The sequence below is a fragment of the Paramormyrops kingsleyae genome, chromosome 3 (genome assembly GCF_048594095.1).
Source record: "Paramormyrops kingsleyae isolate MSU_618 chromosome 3, PKINGS_0.4, whole genome shotgun sequence".
NCBI classification, from domain to species: domain Eukaryota; kingdom Metazoa; phylum Chordata; class Actinopteri; order Osteoglossiformes; family Mormyridae; genus Paramormyrops; species Paramormyrops kingsleyae.
Genome location: NC_132799.1, coordinates 38,161,197 through 38,178,139, shown reverse-complemented (window position 1 = coordinate 38,178,139; position 16,943 = coordinate 38,161,197). Strand labels below are relative to the sequence as shown.

General features: G+C 44.7%; 1 protein-coding gene across 1 annotated transcript in view; it reads right to left on the bottom strand.

The window, feature by feature from the left end:
* Positions 1 to 357: 357 nt before the first annotated feature.
* The window catches only part of LOC111838962 (antigen WC1.1-like), a 40,815-nt gene continuing 24,229 nt past the window's right edge, over positions 358 to 16,943 (bottom strand). The window contains exons 1-5 of the transcript XR_011989651.1: positions 11,491 to 11,744; positions 10,054 to 10,719; positions 1,801 to 1,905; positions 1,405 to 1,487; positions 358 to 1,165 (exon numbers count right to left, since the gene is read on the bottom strand). The gene's annotated coding sequence lies outside the window, so the exon portion shown is untranslated. Of the gene's footprint in view, positions 1,166 to 1,404; positions 1,488 to 1,800; positions 1,906 to 10,053; positions 10,720 to 11,490 lie in introns of the transcript that reaches the window.

Sequence of the window (16,943 nt, the reverse complement as noted above, 5' to 3'; positions counted from 1 at the left end):
GGCAGAGCATCTCGATCTGAAGGGTCCTATTCCAGTCTGAGAAAAAGAAGTCTGAGGCTGTGAAGCCCTTTTTCCGTCACCAAAATCCAGGTACTGGCCTTCCTAGGACTGGCTGGGTATTATCGCTGTTTTGTGCCTAACTTCCATGATGCCATGAAGGAGGCACCTGACTGGTGATGATGTTCAGATATCCTATAACATTCAAGCCATGCTGCACTTTAATCAGGGAGCCCAATGTGTGCCATGAATGTGCCCCACACCATCACACCACCACCCCCAGCCAGCAGTGCTGACACATGGGGTGATTGACTCATTGACTCATGAGGTGTTGATCAAGGATTCATCAGATGGGAAAAATGCAATTAAGTTGTTTATTATTTAAGTATTTCACATATAAATGGCACGTCATATGAATAAGTCTGTATTACCAGGGTCGCTAACTCTTTTACGCCCAAGGGCCAAATTTTCATTAGCAATACAAGCCAAGGTCCTCTGCATCCAGAAAAAATGCCGGTTGGAGGGTGGGAATCGATAACACAGTCCAGATTCAATTGTACTTTATTACAAAATATTTGCAAATTTAAAATTTGAAAATACTAATTTCCTATTATCATAAAGTCAACATGTTATTTTGGATTATGGGATACAAAAATGTCAGGAACACAAAGAGGGTCCATATTTATGTGGTTTGTTGTAGGCAAGTCCAAAATTGTAAAAAGGAAACAGTAAAACTCACACAGCATTAAGTAATTGAATTGGAGTTTAGGGAAAATATAATCAAAATATAATTAATCGTATAAAGGAAAGAAAACATTATAAAATACAAAAGCAGAAAATGCGAAATTGGTTAAAATTTTGAAATGGTATTTTACAGGCAGACAAAGCTGTCACAGAAATTATATTTTAATTATATATGAGAAAATCTTAGAAATTGAAAGAAAAAACCTTAACCTTAATACCTTAAAATCCATGAAATGTGAATAGCAGTGATACTGTGGTAGATGCTGCTTTCATGAAGCTCATTTGAAGAACATCTTCATGAACCTTTGGACAGGAGCTTCCTCAGGCAGGACTGTCAGTCCCTCCTCCCCCACATCATCATAGTCAGTCTGGTCGGGTTCAGGGGGGCCGTCCCCAGGGGGCAGTGTGGCCAAGGCTCTCACACCTAAGGGGACAGGGTAGGGGACACAGATTAGTGACACTGAATAGAAATGAGAGTCACTATATTTACATGACTAAAAATATGCTTGTTATTTTATTATTAAGCATGATTTTGTAATTCATATGTCTTTGGTTGAGAAATTGCACATAAAAATATAAGCACCTTATAAAACCCTCTGAGAGGAGCAGTATATGGTGTGAGAGAGACTTTGCTCCATTAGTTGTGTGTAAAAAGAAACTGACCTGGTAAAACATGTGGGCTCTACTCTATACCCTCAACATCATCATGGTCCTCTGCTGTGTCTCCTTTCACCATCAACCCTGAACTTGAAACAGTAAAGTTTTAAGAGTTTAGAGCAGTTTTAATACATTAAGCTTTAGTCAAATTAATGTTGTACGTTAGCAGACAAACCGCCTGGGTTCTGCCCAACAGTATCCCCATCATCCCCTGGTCTTTTATCACAGTATAAAAACCAGCCATATTCCAACCAATCATGCAGTACAGGGTCAGGGCAAGACTGGAGCCTATCACAGGTGGTGTAGGGCACATGGCAGGGGAACAGCCAGAACAGGGTACCATTCCATCACAGGACACACAAACAACAAAACATTGCGGGAAATTTAGTGACAATCGTTTACCTAACTGCATCATTTTGGACTGCAGGAGGAAAGGGAATCCCAGAGGGAATCGGTGTAGCCACAGTAAGAGCCTTGAGGACTGGGGCAGGATTTACCTCCACAACCCTGGAGGTGGGAGGTGACAGTGTTACCCATGGATCCACCACTGAACTGACATGAAACATATAATAAAAAAGAGATTAAAAGATATACTGGGAAGAAATGAAGCACTGGATTAAACTAGACTAAGTTACAAAGACCCACATGATTGATCATCAGGATTCGTCTCTGCAAGGATAGAATCACTGTAGTGCTCTAACATCTCCTCTCCTTCATACATAAAACACATAATTCTTTTTTTTTTTTTTTTTTTTTTTTAATATTCCCTCCTCCACCCCCCCTCTGCAGGGGACTGTATCTATTTTTTTTTTTTTTTTTTTTTTTTTTTTTAAATTATTATTTATTTATTTATTTTTTATTTTATTTTATATTTTTATTTACTTCCTCAAAAGAAGGAGAGGGAGGGGGGGGGGACAAAGGAGAAGGAGGGAAGAGAGAGAGAGGGAGAGAGAGGAATGGAAAGAAAAACAAAAAAAAAACAAAAAAACCAAGAAAAAAACAAAACAGATAATCTGCTTCCATGTCTGTTGAAAAGAGAAAGACAACATACAACATCTGTACTAATCACAACGACCATCAAACGTTAAATGTTGTTGAACAGCACACACAACCAGCCTTACAACCCATGCCCAGAAACAACAGCCGATCAAGACAGTGTGTGTCCGTGAGCACGTGTCCGTGAGCACCTGTGTGCACACCTGTGTGTCAGCGCGCTGGTGTTCCTAAGGTTTCTCCAAGTAATTGTCTAGTAGTGTGTGTGGGGAGCCACAGCCCCGCCCACCCAGGACATGAAGTCGACACGGGGGAGACCCGGGCCCCAGATATCCAGAGGCCCCCCAGGGCACGGGAACCCCAGGAGGACCAACGCAGGGACAATTGCAGCCCCCACCGAGAAAAGGGCAGAGGAGCGCTCCGGAGGGGGGCCATCCGGCAGCCACATCACAGGAGCCCCAGGGGGCCGTGGCGACGAGCACGCAGGCCCCGCCGGCGGCCGGCCACACCAGGGCAGACCGGACCCCGGGCCCAGAGATCCAAGGGACCCCCCACCCCCCAGCCAGGGCCCCGACAGAGCCGGAAGGGCCAGGCCCCGGCAGGCAACCGCCGAGAGTGAGCCAGCACACACCAGAGCATCCAGCCCCAGACATCGAGAACCACCAACGCATCGGCGGCCGGGGGCCTCATCCACCAGCAGGGAGTGTGGCGGGGGGTAATAGAGCCTGAGATGTTATTTCAGGTGGAGTCTAAGACCCAACCTGACACATACGTATAGACAGACAGGCACACACATACACAAGCATACGTTCCCACCCTCATGCACACATAAACAAATATTCACCCATTCGCCCAACATGAAGACACAGAAATGAACGCCGTACACACACTCACACTCCCCATATATACTCTATACTCCGAGATCTAGGCACCACCGCCCCCAGAGGGGCAATCCGCCACCAGACCTCGGAGATGGATCCCTTTTTTCCTCTGGCATGGGGACAAGAAGACCACCCCGGACCCCACAGCAGCCGAGAAGCCCACCAGCCCAGACCCCGACCGGACGGCCAGCTCCTCCCAGCCCCCGGCCCCAGATGGTGAACAGAGAACGGGGGTGTGAAAAGACCCCATGCTTCCCTCCGCCCGCTCATATGTGGTGTTGGTGCGTGTTGTTCTAAAGTGCTTTAAAACAGGGGAAGGGCATGGTGCTAACCACCCTCTGCCAATCAGCAGCTGGTGTCAGCTCGGCCCCTCCCCAGAACCCTCAATGTCTATATGCAACTTAAAATTGAGAAGTGGGCACTGGCACCAGAGGTAAGGCTGAATGAACAGACCGACCTCTGGACGCCATTCCTTGTGCCCACCCCCAAGGCCCTAAATGTATGTGTCATGAGAGAGTAAGTAATGAGAGTGTCTAAGTTGTGATGTGTGATTGAGACACAGGTGGCCACGGGGGGACAGAGGAGGAATCCCCTGCATCCCAGCGACGCACCTGCACCTCAAAGCCCTATATGTGTGTTGGGGTGACGGAGCGGGAGGAGGGAAGCATTTAGGGATGGGGAGGAAAGGATCGGGGGGGGCAAAGTACCCCCCCTCTGGAGCCAGCCCCCCCGCTGACCCCCATAAGCACCCCCGTTCCCCGAAATCCACCCAGGGCGGGAGAGCCGAGGCCCATCCAGTCCGGGGGCCCAGAGCAGCGGCACCACCGGGCACCACAGAGCCCGGGGCAGCCAACCAGACCCCACCACAGAGGGAAAAACTACACCCACCCCACCATTCAGTCAACTCCCAGACTACATAAGACAACAGACACCCAGGTTTGGTCCATTCTCCTACTCTATTGGATTCCCCCCCACCCCCGCAGAGTGGATACCCCTAAGGCAGGGACCACCTGCGGGCAGATGGTAACAACCTCCCCACCAGCTAAAGAGGCCCCCAGCCCCTCCAATGCGCCGAAGGTCCCCGCGCCGGGGCCGGGCCCCAGTGCACGCGCCAGCCCACACCCCGGCGACCCACCCACCAGGACCCAAGCCCCCCCAGCCCAGCCGGAACCCCAGCCCGAAGGCAGAGCGCCCCCAGAACCCCAAGCCCGCCCCGGACCCACCCAGGAGCAGCACGGCCGCCAGGCTGGTACCCTACGTCCGCCGGCACAGGCTACCCCAGCAGCGCTGCATGCAGCCACCAGAAAGACGCCACCCAAGAGCCACCAAAGCCCCATCCAGGCCAGGACCGCAGTCCCAGCGCCGAACCCCCCCAGAAACCCCCCCCCCCCCCCCCCCAGGGAACCCCCAGACACCCCAAGCCCATAGGCCCCCCCCCACACCAACAACAAAGACCGAAGCGGGACAAACCTGCGACCCCCCACCGCCACTAGGTGATGGAGCTGATCAAAGGAGCCCAGAGAGATTGGTCTAATGTGGCGGCAGAAGCTGTATCAAGACTAATATGGTCCAGCAAACTCTCTCTATATTGGTTGATATTAAGGTTATTTTTATTTTTCCAGTTCATGAGGACAGTCTTCTTAGCAATGCATAAAGCAGTGAAAGCCATGTGGGTTGTGTTAATCTCGGTAGTGACACCATCTAAGTCACCCAACAAGCAGACTGAAGGAGAGGCTGGAATGATACATTTCAGACACTTTGATAAGTCCTCACAAATCCTGCGCCAAAACATCTGAACAGGTGGACAGAACCAAAGAGCATGGATGTAATTGTCAGGTGTATCCCCTTGACAGTGTGAGCAGTTGTTAGAAGATGTAAAACCCATCCTGAACATCCGATGCCCTGTATAGTGCACTCTATGCAGGATTTTGTATTGTATTAATTGTAAATTGGGACTTCTAATCAGTTCAAAGGTTTTTAAGCATGTCTTAGACCAGAAATTGTGGTTCCAGCTGATTGATAAATCTGCCTCCCATTTTGCAATAGGAAGGGATATTGAATCATCCATTTTAGAAAGTGTCCTGTATATTTTAGACAGTAATTTGGGGGTTTTGAGATTAAGGAATTCTGCCACCCTTGGTGGTATTTGTAATTTGATTTGAGTAGACTTGAATTTCCTTTTTACTATAGATTTAACTTGTTGATATTCTAAAAATCTATTCTTGTTAATCCCATGTCTTTTAACTAATAAGTCAAAGGGGATAAAGTCTATTTCTTCAAATATATGTTCCAAGTATTTAATACCTTTACAACTCCAATCCGGGAAATTTATGATATTATTGTTTAGTAGTATGTCAGGGTTGTTCCAGATGGGAGTACGTTTGCATGGGATTAATGAAGACTCAGTCATTTTAAGAAACTCCCACCATGCTGTCAGAGAAGAGCTGATACTGATGCTTTTGAAGCATTCATGTCGTTTAATGTTTGAGCTAATGAATGGTAGATCCGAAATGTCTATGTTATTGCATAGAGCCTGTTCTACGTCTAGCCAAGGTTCATCTAAGAAGGTATGTTTTAGCCATCCTGAGATGTTTTGAAGCCTGTTGGCTAAGAAGTAGTGGTGAAAGTTAGGCAGATCTAGTCCTCCTTTGTCCTTGGTCCTTTGCAGCGTTTTTAGGCTAATACGCGGTGGTTTATCTTTCCAAAGGAATTTAGAGATGGCGGAGTCCAGAGATCTAAACCAGTCAGGTGATGGTTTACTTGGAATCATTGCAAATAAATAATTAATTCTTGGTAACACCATCATTTTTATTGATGCAACCCGTCCCATGAGTGATATGGGCAGGGACTTCCATCTAACCAGCTCATCCTCTACCTTCTTTAAAAGTGGGATGTGGTTTAATTTAGTTAAGTCTGCCAGCCTAGGTGAAACATTAATACCTAAATATTTAATATCCCCAGATTGCAGTGGAGTGGAGGAAGAGTTCTGAAAGGAGCAGTTAATTGGAAGAACTGTAGATTTTAACCAGTTTATTGAATAATCTGAGACTCTTGAGAAAGAGTTTATTAATGTAATTACCTCAGAGAGAGTGGTTTGTGAATGCTGGAGAAAAAGTAACACATCATCCGCATAAAGACTGACCTTATGTTCCACATTCTTGCATTTGATGCCTTTAATCACTATAGCCTGTCTAATTGCTGCTGCTAGTGGTTCAATAAAAATTGCAAACAGTGAGGGGGAGAGAGGGCATCCCTGCCTGGTGCCCCTCTTGAGACAGAAGCTAGAGGATGTTTGGTCATTCGTCCTAACACATGCTGTTGGGGAACTATATAATATTTTTAACCAGTTTATGAAAGAGGTTCCAAAACCAAATTTGTGTAATGTTGCAAATAAAAAACTCCAACTAACTCTATCGAATGCTTTTTCTGCATCTAGAGACAATATTATGATTTGAAGGTTTTTATTGCACGAATAGTCTATCAGATTGAGTAATCTACGTGTGTTTGTTGATGAGTGCCTCCCTTTTATGAAACCAGTTTGGTCAGGATGAATTATGTGAGGGGTTATCTTCTCTATTCTTTTTGAGAGAGCTTTGCAGATTATTTTAAGGTCAACATTAATAAGTGATATTGGACGATAGCTGGTAGGCAATATAGGGTCTTTGCCTGGTTTTAGCAAGAGACTAATGTTGGCAGAATTCATATTTGGTGGTAGTCTACCATTTTCCTTGGTTTCCTGCAACATTCTGTAGAATGTTGGTGACAGAATTGTCCAGAATTCTTTATAGAATTCTACTGGAAATCCATCTGGGCCTGGAGCCTTATTATTGGGCATACTGTTCAAAGCTTCCTGGAGTTCACCTGGTGTCAGCAGAGAATCCAGTTCTATCGTTTGATTATCTGATAATTTCGGAAGGGTTATACTATCAAGAAACTGATCAATTTCGTCTTTAGATGGGTTTATCTGTGGTAAGTATAAAGATTTGTAAAAGTCCCTGAAAGTGTTGTTTATTCTTTCAGGGTCATATACTGTATCCCCAGTTGAGTCTTTAACAGCACATATAGTTGTTTTTTCTTTATTTATTTTTAACTGGTTAGCTAAAAATCTACCTGATTTATTACCATATTCATAATTTTGCCAGCGAAGTCTTTGTGCTAAGAATTGTGTTTTTTTATGAATAATTTCATTTAATTCTAATTTTGCTTTACATATTTTATTCAGCATTTCCTGTTCCTGGGATGATACATAAGCTTCTTCTAAGGATTTGATGTTTTCTTCTAATTCCTGAATATACTTGTTTTCTCTTTTCTTTTTATGTGATGAGAATGAGATTATTTTACCTCTCATCACAGCTTTGCCTGCTTCCCAGAGAACAGATGCTGATGTTCCAGGCAGGTCATTATAGTCTAAATATAAAGCCCACTCTTTTTTGAAATAGTTAATAAAATCTCCATCTTTAAGCAATGATGTATTAAATCTCCAGTTTCTAATTGGTGGAATGGCTTTCTTATTTATTAGGGTTAACGATACAGGAGCATGATCGCTGACAGCTATAGGGTGTATCTCAGTGTCTGAAATGTCACTCAGCAGTGAGCTACTGATTAGGAAATAATCCAGACGAGAGTAAGAGTGATGGACGTGTGAGAAGAAAGTATATTCCCTACGGTTGGGGTGAAGAGAACGCCATGCATCACGAAGACCATAGTCACTCATGTACTGCTTAACTATATTTATGGATTCCCAATTGCGCTGAGCAGCTGCACTGAGCCTGTCCATTTCTTTATTTAGTGCGAAATTGAGATCGCCCCCAAGAACGAGTGCGCTATCTAGGTGTTCAGAGAGTGCGGTAAAGAAAACGTGGAAGAATGAAGGGTTATCAACATTTGGACCATATATACTAACAATACATAACTTCTTGTTAAGTATAGACAATTTAATGATTATAAATCTACCTTCTGGATCTATAATTGTGTTGAGTAATGTGAAATTAACATTTTTATGTATTAAAATTGCTACTCCCCTTTGCCTAGAGTTATAACAGGCTGAGAACACATTAGGAAACTCAGGTGTTTTAAGTTCATCTGTAGCTGTGGCAGGTCTATGAGTCTCTTGTAATAAAACAACGTCTGCCTGTAGTTTTTTAAGCTGGCTAAATATTTTTAACCTCTTCTCTCTGGAGCCAGCTCCATGCACATTCCATGAGACAAACCTTAGTGTGCCCATAGACATGTGTGTGTAGCTAATATTGCACGAGCAAATGAGTCAGATACGAACGAGCGTGTGAGCGCTTGTGTGCGTGTGTATCCTATATGTCTGTGTGCACTATAAGGTCGGAGTGGTTGTGGTGAAGCTAAGTACATATGTACATTATCATGTCGTGCAGATGTGTAAAAATCGAGGGTGTTGTGTGTGATTGAGTAGAAATTTAAAGCAGGTGATCGGTGCAGGGAAAGCAGGGAGAAGTGAAAAAGACATACAAAGGGGCACGCGAGTAAGGGTGTAAGTAAGAAACATAGAAACGAAAACATTGTTAGGACTGAAGCGCTGCGGAGACTGACGGCAGTGTATTTGTTATGACATAACATTAAATTAGGGAATTAACATGTATAAGCTAGATTAAACAGAAGAGGATTTGGGAAAAGAAGAAAAATATAACAGGTTCTTATCTGGGGTGGCGTTAATATAACCAGGGAGTGATGTTAGGGTCGCGGTAGAGCTGTCCATCCACGTAGAGCCGATCCACGGCGATGACAGCTCGGGAGCCCTTCTGGATGGAGCTGCGTCGGATTGGGAACAGAACTTTGCGTCGCTCCAGAATCTCTTTGGGGAACTGGTCGTTTACGCCAAAGTCCGTTCCTTTCAGCTCCCTGCCGCGGCTCTTCACCTGCTGCTTCTGTTTGAAATTCCCGAATTTGGCCACAATAGGACGCGGTCTCAGGGCACCAGGCCTCTTAGCTCCCAGCCGATGGACTCTGTCAAAGCAGATGCTTTCCACAGTGTCCTCTGGAAGCTTCAGGTGGGTCTTGATAAATGTTTTAACCGTAATTTCTGCGTCCTCTTCAGCAGATTCCGGGATGCCTGAAAACACCAGGTTATCTCTCATACTACGGGCTTGGAGATCGATGACAGTCTCTTTTATTTTTTTATTTTCTTCTTTTAGATTGGTCACATTCTCAGTTAGAGACTTGACCGAGCCCCGTAGTGAGGCGTTTTCAGCAGCGAGTGTTTCCACCTGTTGCTGGCTGAATTCCAAAGACTCCCTCAGGGATGTGAACTCCTGATGCAAAATCTCGACCAGAGACAACCTCGCGTCGAAGCTGGACAATCGCTTGTCGATTGACTCCAATATGTCGGCGAAGTCTTTACTAGTCGGCGAAGTTGCTCCGGGGGAGTCTGCCGGGCGACTTCTTTTGGATGACGGCGTCTCGCTTTTTCCCGGGGAAGATGTATTGATGTTCTTCTTCATGACTGTAGTGTCGAAGTACCAGTCAATGTATTCTTCGAGTGATTCCAACTTCCCCTCGCTGTCCTCGCTCAGCTCGCTGTTCATTCAGATTTTCCGCCAAGTCTCCGGCGTCTGACGTCACTTACAGCATTTCCGGTCCGGATAATTACAAGTGGAAAAAGATAATTACAAGTGGAAAAACTTGTAATTCAAGCAACTTTCAGAAAGTACCTTTCATTAGCACTATAACAATGATAAATAGATGATGAACTTCCTCCAGAATTCTACTGTAAGCACTGCACTAACCCCCACATCCACAGACCTCAGCCCCCTACCTGAGAGAGGGTCTCCCTCACTGTCCTCCACATCTTCATACCCAGAGGGCAGCTCCTCAGAGAGGAAACGTCCTGTGAAGCAGAAAGTCCATCCTGTGCTCAGGGAGATGCTGCATGAAGTTTCCTCTGCTGATGCCTCTCAGACTGAGAGGAGACAGGATGTGTGGGGTTAGAGCAGCTAATGCTCACACCCACACAAGCTAACTGACAGTCTTACCAGCAACATCCTCTTCCTCCTTATTGGCTGGTTTCTCTCTCTCCCTGAGGACTTTACAGCTATGCAGCAATGAGGCCCCCATGTGGTGTCTTAGCTCAATCACATGGTTAGATAATTATAGTTAAATATACAGATAGAAAAGTTACTTGATAGACTTTTACCTGCAGCGACATCATAAAGTCAGATCAGAAATATGCAATATTGGAAACACTGATTGCCGTCCTGTCCAGGGTGTTCCCCTGCCTAGTTCCCTATGCTGCCTGGGATTGGCTCCAGGTTCGCTGTGAAATTAGTGGTATGGAAGATGGGTGGATGGATGAACACAGGGGTCTCAGGACACTGATGGAGTATGTTGTTCCATTCTTCCAAGACTGAAACAGGAAGTAGTTTGTGTGTCAGGTGTGCTGATGTTTAGAGGGTCTGCTGCTGCTGTCCTGGTGCCTCTGTGGCTGTAAACACAGAGCAGACAGCAGTGTGAGCCCTGAGTAAATAATGAGAGCTGTCCTTCAGCACCATCCTCACCAGCTTCAGTCAATGGGGAACTGAGCTCTGTGCTTATTTCAGCACATTTACATGTATAAATACTGAATTTCCCTATGGCAAAATTCTCTTTTTGTCTGCCCTATCTCACTCTCCATGAAACACATAGACAAGTGAGGGCAAGCATAGAGTCAGACAGCAAACAGCAGCCCTGTTCATGGACTTTGTTCCATGGCCCCTGGACCTGCTACGATTCTGTCAAGGCTGAGACTCTAACCAGTGACTCTGATGACAGACAGAGAGGCTTAGCCCACTGAGCCACACAACACCCCACACACTGCTGCCAAACATGCCCTTTGGGTTATGCATGGTCACACAGCTGCAGCCCAGGGCCGTATGGGCTTTATACCTGTAATGCCTAAGCAGTTTAGGGCATCACGGAAATAATGTCTGTTTAATGAACCTCACAAAGCAAGTGGGAAATGATTAACACAGACAAACTGAAGAAAGTGCACTGAAATGTGTTCTGTCGTCTGTATGACCTTTGGCCCATTTTAAATACTTGACTGTTTTCTGTCTCCGCTCACTTTCTACAACATGACAACATGCACAGCTAACATATTTCTCCAAAATGCATTAACAGACCAAATGAGAAGGACAGGGGTGGTCAGTGTGTCACACTTCACACAGGTAGGGGACCACAGGGCGCAAGCTAATGCTGAGTTAAATGTAACACTGACCTTTTACATAATACTACTGGGTAAAGCAGGACGTGCTACCGGTCAGTTTACCACATTGCCAGTAGACAGTCTCCTGCTAATTTTCAGAGTTTGGACATGTCTGTGAAGATTCTCAGTCATCCAGGTGAAACTGTCTGGTGGTTGAGTCATGGCAACTGGACTTCTCTCTGACAGGTAGAAACGTTTCACTGCTCATCTAAGCAGCTTCTTCAGTCTGAGGGAGGTTGTAAGTGTCCGTATATTTATCCTCCTGGGTAGTTTCACTTCACACCTGCTCTAAGTAGGCTCGTTGAGTGAAACAAAGCGGGGGGGGGGGGGGGGGGGTTGTGGGTAGATAAAACCGTCACACCTTAGCAGTCCCTCCTACCCACATAGAGTGGGTTGTTAAGGGTGCTCCACCTGGTGGAGGTGTGAATTAGGTCTTTCCTTTTCCTGGGAATGATTTTTCTTTTGGGTAAGGATGAGAGGGCCACAAGATAAATTGGAGACAGGTTATGCTTAAGGCCTTCACCTCTGTTGAGTGAGAGGTTGTGGATTTGCACATGCAAGGCTTCCTTCACCCCTCTCTCGAACCACTTGTCTTCTCTATCCAGTATCTGGACGTTCATGTCCTCAAAAGAATGTCCTTTATCTTTCAAATGGAGGCACACAGCTGACTACAGCCCTGAGGTGTTGCTCCTTCTGTGCTGGGCCATCCTCCTATGTGACAGTCGTTTGGTCTCTCCAATGCAAAGTTCAGGGCATACTTCGCTGCATTGAATGGCATACACTGCGTTGCTTTACTTCTGTTTTGGTATCCGATCTTTGGGGTGGACAAGTTTCTGCCTCAGCGTGTTGGAGGGTTTTAAATGGATGGATATGTGATGTTTCCCCTAAAATCCTTTTTAGCTTTTCTGACACACCAGACAGGTATGTGATAACCAAGCCCTTTCATTGGTCCTGCGACTCTGACTGTTCTGTTGTCCTTTTTTCGAAACACCACATATCCACATGTCCCGAAGGCTGTCTTCAGATGCCTGTTTTCCTTTTTCTTAGCTTCTGCGGAAGTGGGAATGCCTGAACGTCGAGCTTATTGCCATCAGACTGCTCCTATATTATCTGCCAGGGGAATTTACAAGTTTTATCGCCATTACCATTCCCTTCGGGAATGTAGAAGCGGCATGCGACGTCATCCACATTTTGTTTGCAAACAAAATACCCTGGTGCCTTCATCTTTTTCACAGGCGATTTCTATCATGTCTCTCTCTCTTCCACACTTCCTACCTTCTACCAGCCTGTTAAATGCAGTAAAACAGAGACCAAAGCGGGGTTACTGGCTTATCGGGGCAACTTGTCGGATTTAAGGTACCACAGTTTAAATGGACTTCATATTTGTTCACTTACATTTTGACTTCTTCAGCGCTTTCAATACCATCCAGCCCAGACTGCTGAGGGCTAAACTGAAGGACATGCAGGTGGACGCTCCCCCAGGCACATGGACTGATAACTACAGTTTGTCAGACTTCAGAGCCCTGTGTCTGAGCATCTGATAAGTAACATTGAGGCCCCCCAGGGAACTGTGCTACTTCCCTTCTTTTTCACCACCTATACTGCAGATTTTAACCCTTTCGAACCTGAGGCCTCTCGGCTACTTTTGAGGTAGTCTGATATGATTGACATTTTGAAATATTTCACCTATCTAAAAAACATTTATCCCAAAATGGTATGAGTGCTCTTATTCAGCACAAACTCAGCACCAATAATCTGAGACCGTTTAGAATGTGATTATTCTATTTTTTGTTAAAATCAACTTTAAACATTCAATTTTCAAAAACCTATTTTCAGAGGTGCTGAGAAATTGTAAAAAAATTACATTATAAACATTTCTAGCCAAGACGTTTTAGTTCCATAGGTTATAGAACTTTGGAGTAGCACTAACAGTGGCCTATTGATGAGATAGGTGTCACCACAGCTGTAATACTTTGCATACTGTCAATGGTTTGGTCAATAGTACTGCACTGAGTCACGTCATCTGCAGAAATTTTCCGATGACACTGCCATAGTTGGGTGTGTGGAGAGCGGACGAGAGGACAAATACAGGGTTCTGGTTGACTGCTTTGTGAGGTGGAGTGGGGAGATTCACTTACAGTTGAACGTGACGAAGACAGACGAGATGGTGGTGGATTTCAGCAAGAATATGTCCTTGCCGTCCCCAGTCTACACCGTTGGGACAGATGTAGATATTGTGACATCCTACAGGTACCTGGGCGTTGGACAATAAGCTGGAGTGGTTGACCAACACAGAGGCGGTCTACAAGAAGGGCCTGAAGCGACTTTATTTCCTGAGAAGGCTCAGGTCCTTCAATGTATGCAAAAGGATGCTCCAAATGTTTTATCAGTCTGTTGTTGTGAGCAGCATCTTCTCTGCTGTGGTGTGTTGGGGAGCAGGCATCAAAGCAAAGGAAGCCAGCAGACTGAACAATCTCATTAGGAAGGCTGAGTCTGTTGTTGGCTCCCAGTTTGCTAGTCTGGAGGAGGTGGTCAATGACAGAATTCTATTGGCAATTATGGAGAATGCCTCTCACCCCCTCCATAAAACACTTGAGTAGCTTCAGCAAAAGACTCATTCAACCCTGCTGCATTAAGGAATGATACAGGAAATCATTCCTGCTTAGTGGCATTAGACTAACTCAACTGCCCATGTCAGTGTGGCCACTAAACCGGATTAGTTACGTCTATTGGCTTTACCTTGCAACTCAGATTTGTGCATATCGTAAATGCATCTCTGCACCTTGTCTGTTTGCAGCTTACAAACTGAAATTGATGGCATTAAATAAGTGTTTATTTAACATGTCTTTAACAATGCCACACAGTGTCAGTATTGGTCCCGGTTTTGCCCTACTTAGTGTGTCATCTCCCCGTTTGGCCAGCAGGTGTCGCTCGCTATTCCATCTCCCGTAGTTTCCCCAGTCTGTTTCTAGTATGTCTCTAGTATCTTCCCCAGCTCCCTAGGCCGCCATGTGGTTGAATGGGCTAAGTATGTGGCAAAGAACCAAGCTCCCCTACCGTCATACACTTGAGACTGGCTGGAGGTTATTCTGAGTTTACGTTTTTGCCCTTTTTAGTTTTTGTACATATTCATGTTATTTCTGTATTAGTCCTTGATTTTATTTTTCTTTTTGGTTATCTTTATAACTGCAAAAATATACATATACCAGTAGGCTATATGAAGAATATAAAACTGGAAATATATTCCATGCATATTTTAAATGCCTGCTAAAACCCCATTTCTGTAGACATTGTCACATCATGAAAGGGAAGCATAACTCGGATGCAAGCTGTAGGGCAGAATCAGGACAGACAGACATGACTTTAACTAAAATGTTTTTATTTTTTTGTTTTTACATTACACTTTTGTCTGTGTTTTTATTTTATATGTGTATTGGTTTTAATGTGAAAAACACTTTGTGACCATGTGTCTGTGAAAGGTGCTACATGAACCTTCACATACTTGGTGGCGTTCTATTAGCTGAAAAGGGTCACTTTCCACTCTGCTTCACGAATGAACTGGACAGCTGGTTAACTTGTCTCACTCTGTGCTTCCATAGTATGGAGGGAAATCCCGGACATTTTTCAAAAGGAATTGCAATTGCATTTTCCATATGTGGACGCAAAAAGTGTGACATAATTCAAATGCAATTGCAAATTTTGCATTAACGTTTGCTTTTTCGCTTTCGCGAACGAACACTGACTGCCACATTTCAAATGAAAAAGCAAAGTCCATTTGCAATTGCATTTCCCATGTCTTACAAGGGTCAGGGGTGGGTCTATACTGTGGGCGTGATTGTATGGGGAGTGACGTCACTCGCAGTCGACGACCAAGAGGGGTGTGGAAGTAAATTAATGACAAAAGTCGTTGATGAAAAAAACACGTTGAATTACACTTATCGAATAATCCAAAATTAAGTTCCAAAGCATACGTATTTTAAAGTGCATGTTTATAATTCAACCACATGAATTCAGTTCATTTAATTTCGCCTCAAAATACTGTAAATTTCAAAAGAACAAATTCAGTTGAAAATATTCCATGTGTTTTATTCAAGCAGTAACATTCAGTCCTCTTATTTCTGCTTTACAATATTCAGTCCCGTTATTTTCGCTGTTTCAAATACGCTGCCACAATTTCAGTGGTTTAAAATACGTTCCGAAATTCAACCCTCTACATCTGGGGGGCTAGCAGGATGAGTGATAGACTGCGGATAGATTTCTCCTCGATATAGTAATCTACAATAACTCCCAACTAATAGGTTTTTATGTAAGTAATTCGCTAGCTGCATTAATTATCACCAAACTTATCTTGCTAACGTAAGATGCCTGCGGGCAACTACAAGCTGCAAGCTGGCCAGCTAGGTAGTTGGGATGGGATAGTAGTCGACTTGGGGACTTGGGGACTGTGCGGGTGGTCCGGGGTCCGGGCTCTGTCCGTGCCTGCGTGGCCGGCCTCCCGGGGGGGGGGGGCCCTCACGAACGTTTTGCCCAGGGGCCCACACAACCCATAATCCGTCCCTGCATCAGAGGAGCTTGGCAGTCAGTTCAGGGAGGTGTCCTGCTTGTCCAATGGTAATCTGTAAGCATATTGCACATGACCATACTCCAAATTTAGCTGACGAGGCAATTAAAGAGTGTGCAATATTGCCATTGAATCACTACAGTTAATTATTTTTTTTCTCTTTTACAAAATACCACGTTACCCAGTGAATTTGTCCTCCCATCCAGAGCCTTCAGTACAGCTTCAGTTTTTACATACACTCACCTAAAGGATTATTAGGTACACCATACTAATACGGTGTTTGACCCCCTTTCGCCTTCAGAACTGCCTTAATTCTACGTGGCATTGATTCAACAAGGTGCTGAAAGCATTCTTTAGAAATGTTGGCCCATATTGATAAGATAGCATCTTGCAGTTGATGGAGATTTGTGGGATGCATATCCAGGGCACGAAGCTCCCGTTCCACCACATCCCAAAGATGCTCTATTGGATTGAGATCTGGTGACTGTGGGGGCCATTGTAGTACAGTGAACTCATTGTCATGTTCAAGAAACCAATTTGAAATGATTCGAGCTTTGTGACATGGTGCATTATCCTGCTGGAAGTAGCCATCAGAGGATGGGTACATGGTGGTCATAAAGGGATGGACATGGTCAGAAACAATGCTTAGGTAGGCCGTGGCATTTAAACGATGCCCAATTGGCACTAAGGGGCCTAAAGTGTGCCAAGAAAACATCCCCCACACCATTACACCACCACCACCAACCTGCACAAGGCATGATGGATCCATGTTCTCATTCTGTTTACGCCAAATTCTGACTCTACCATTTGAATGTCTCAACAGAAATCGAGACTCATCAGACCAGGCAACATTTTTCCAGTCTTCAAATGTCCAATTTTGGTGAGCTCGTGCAAATTGTAGCCT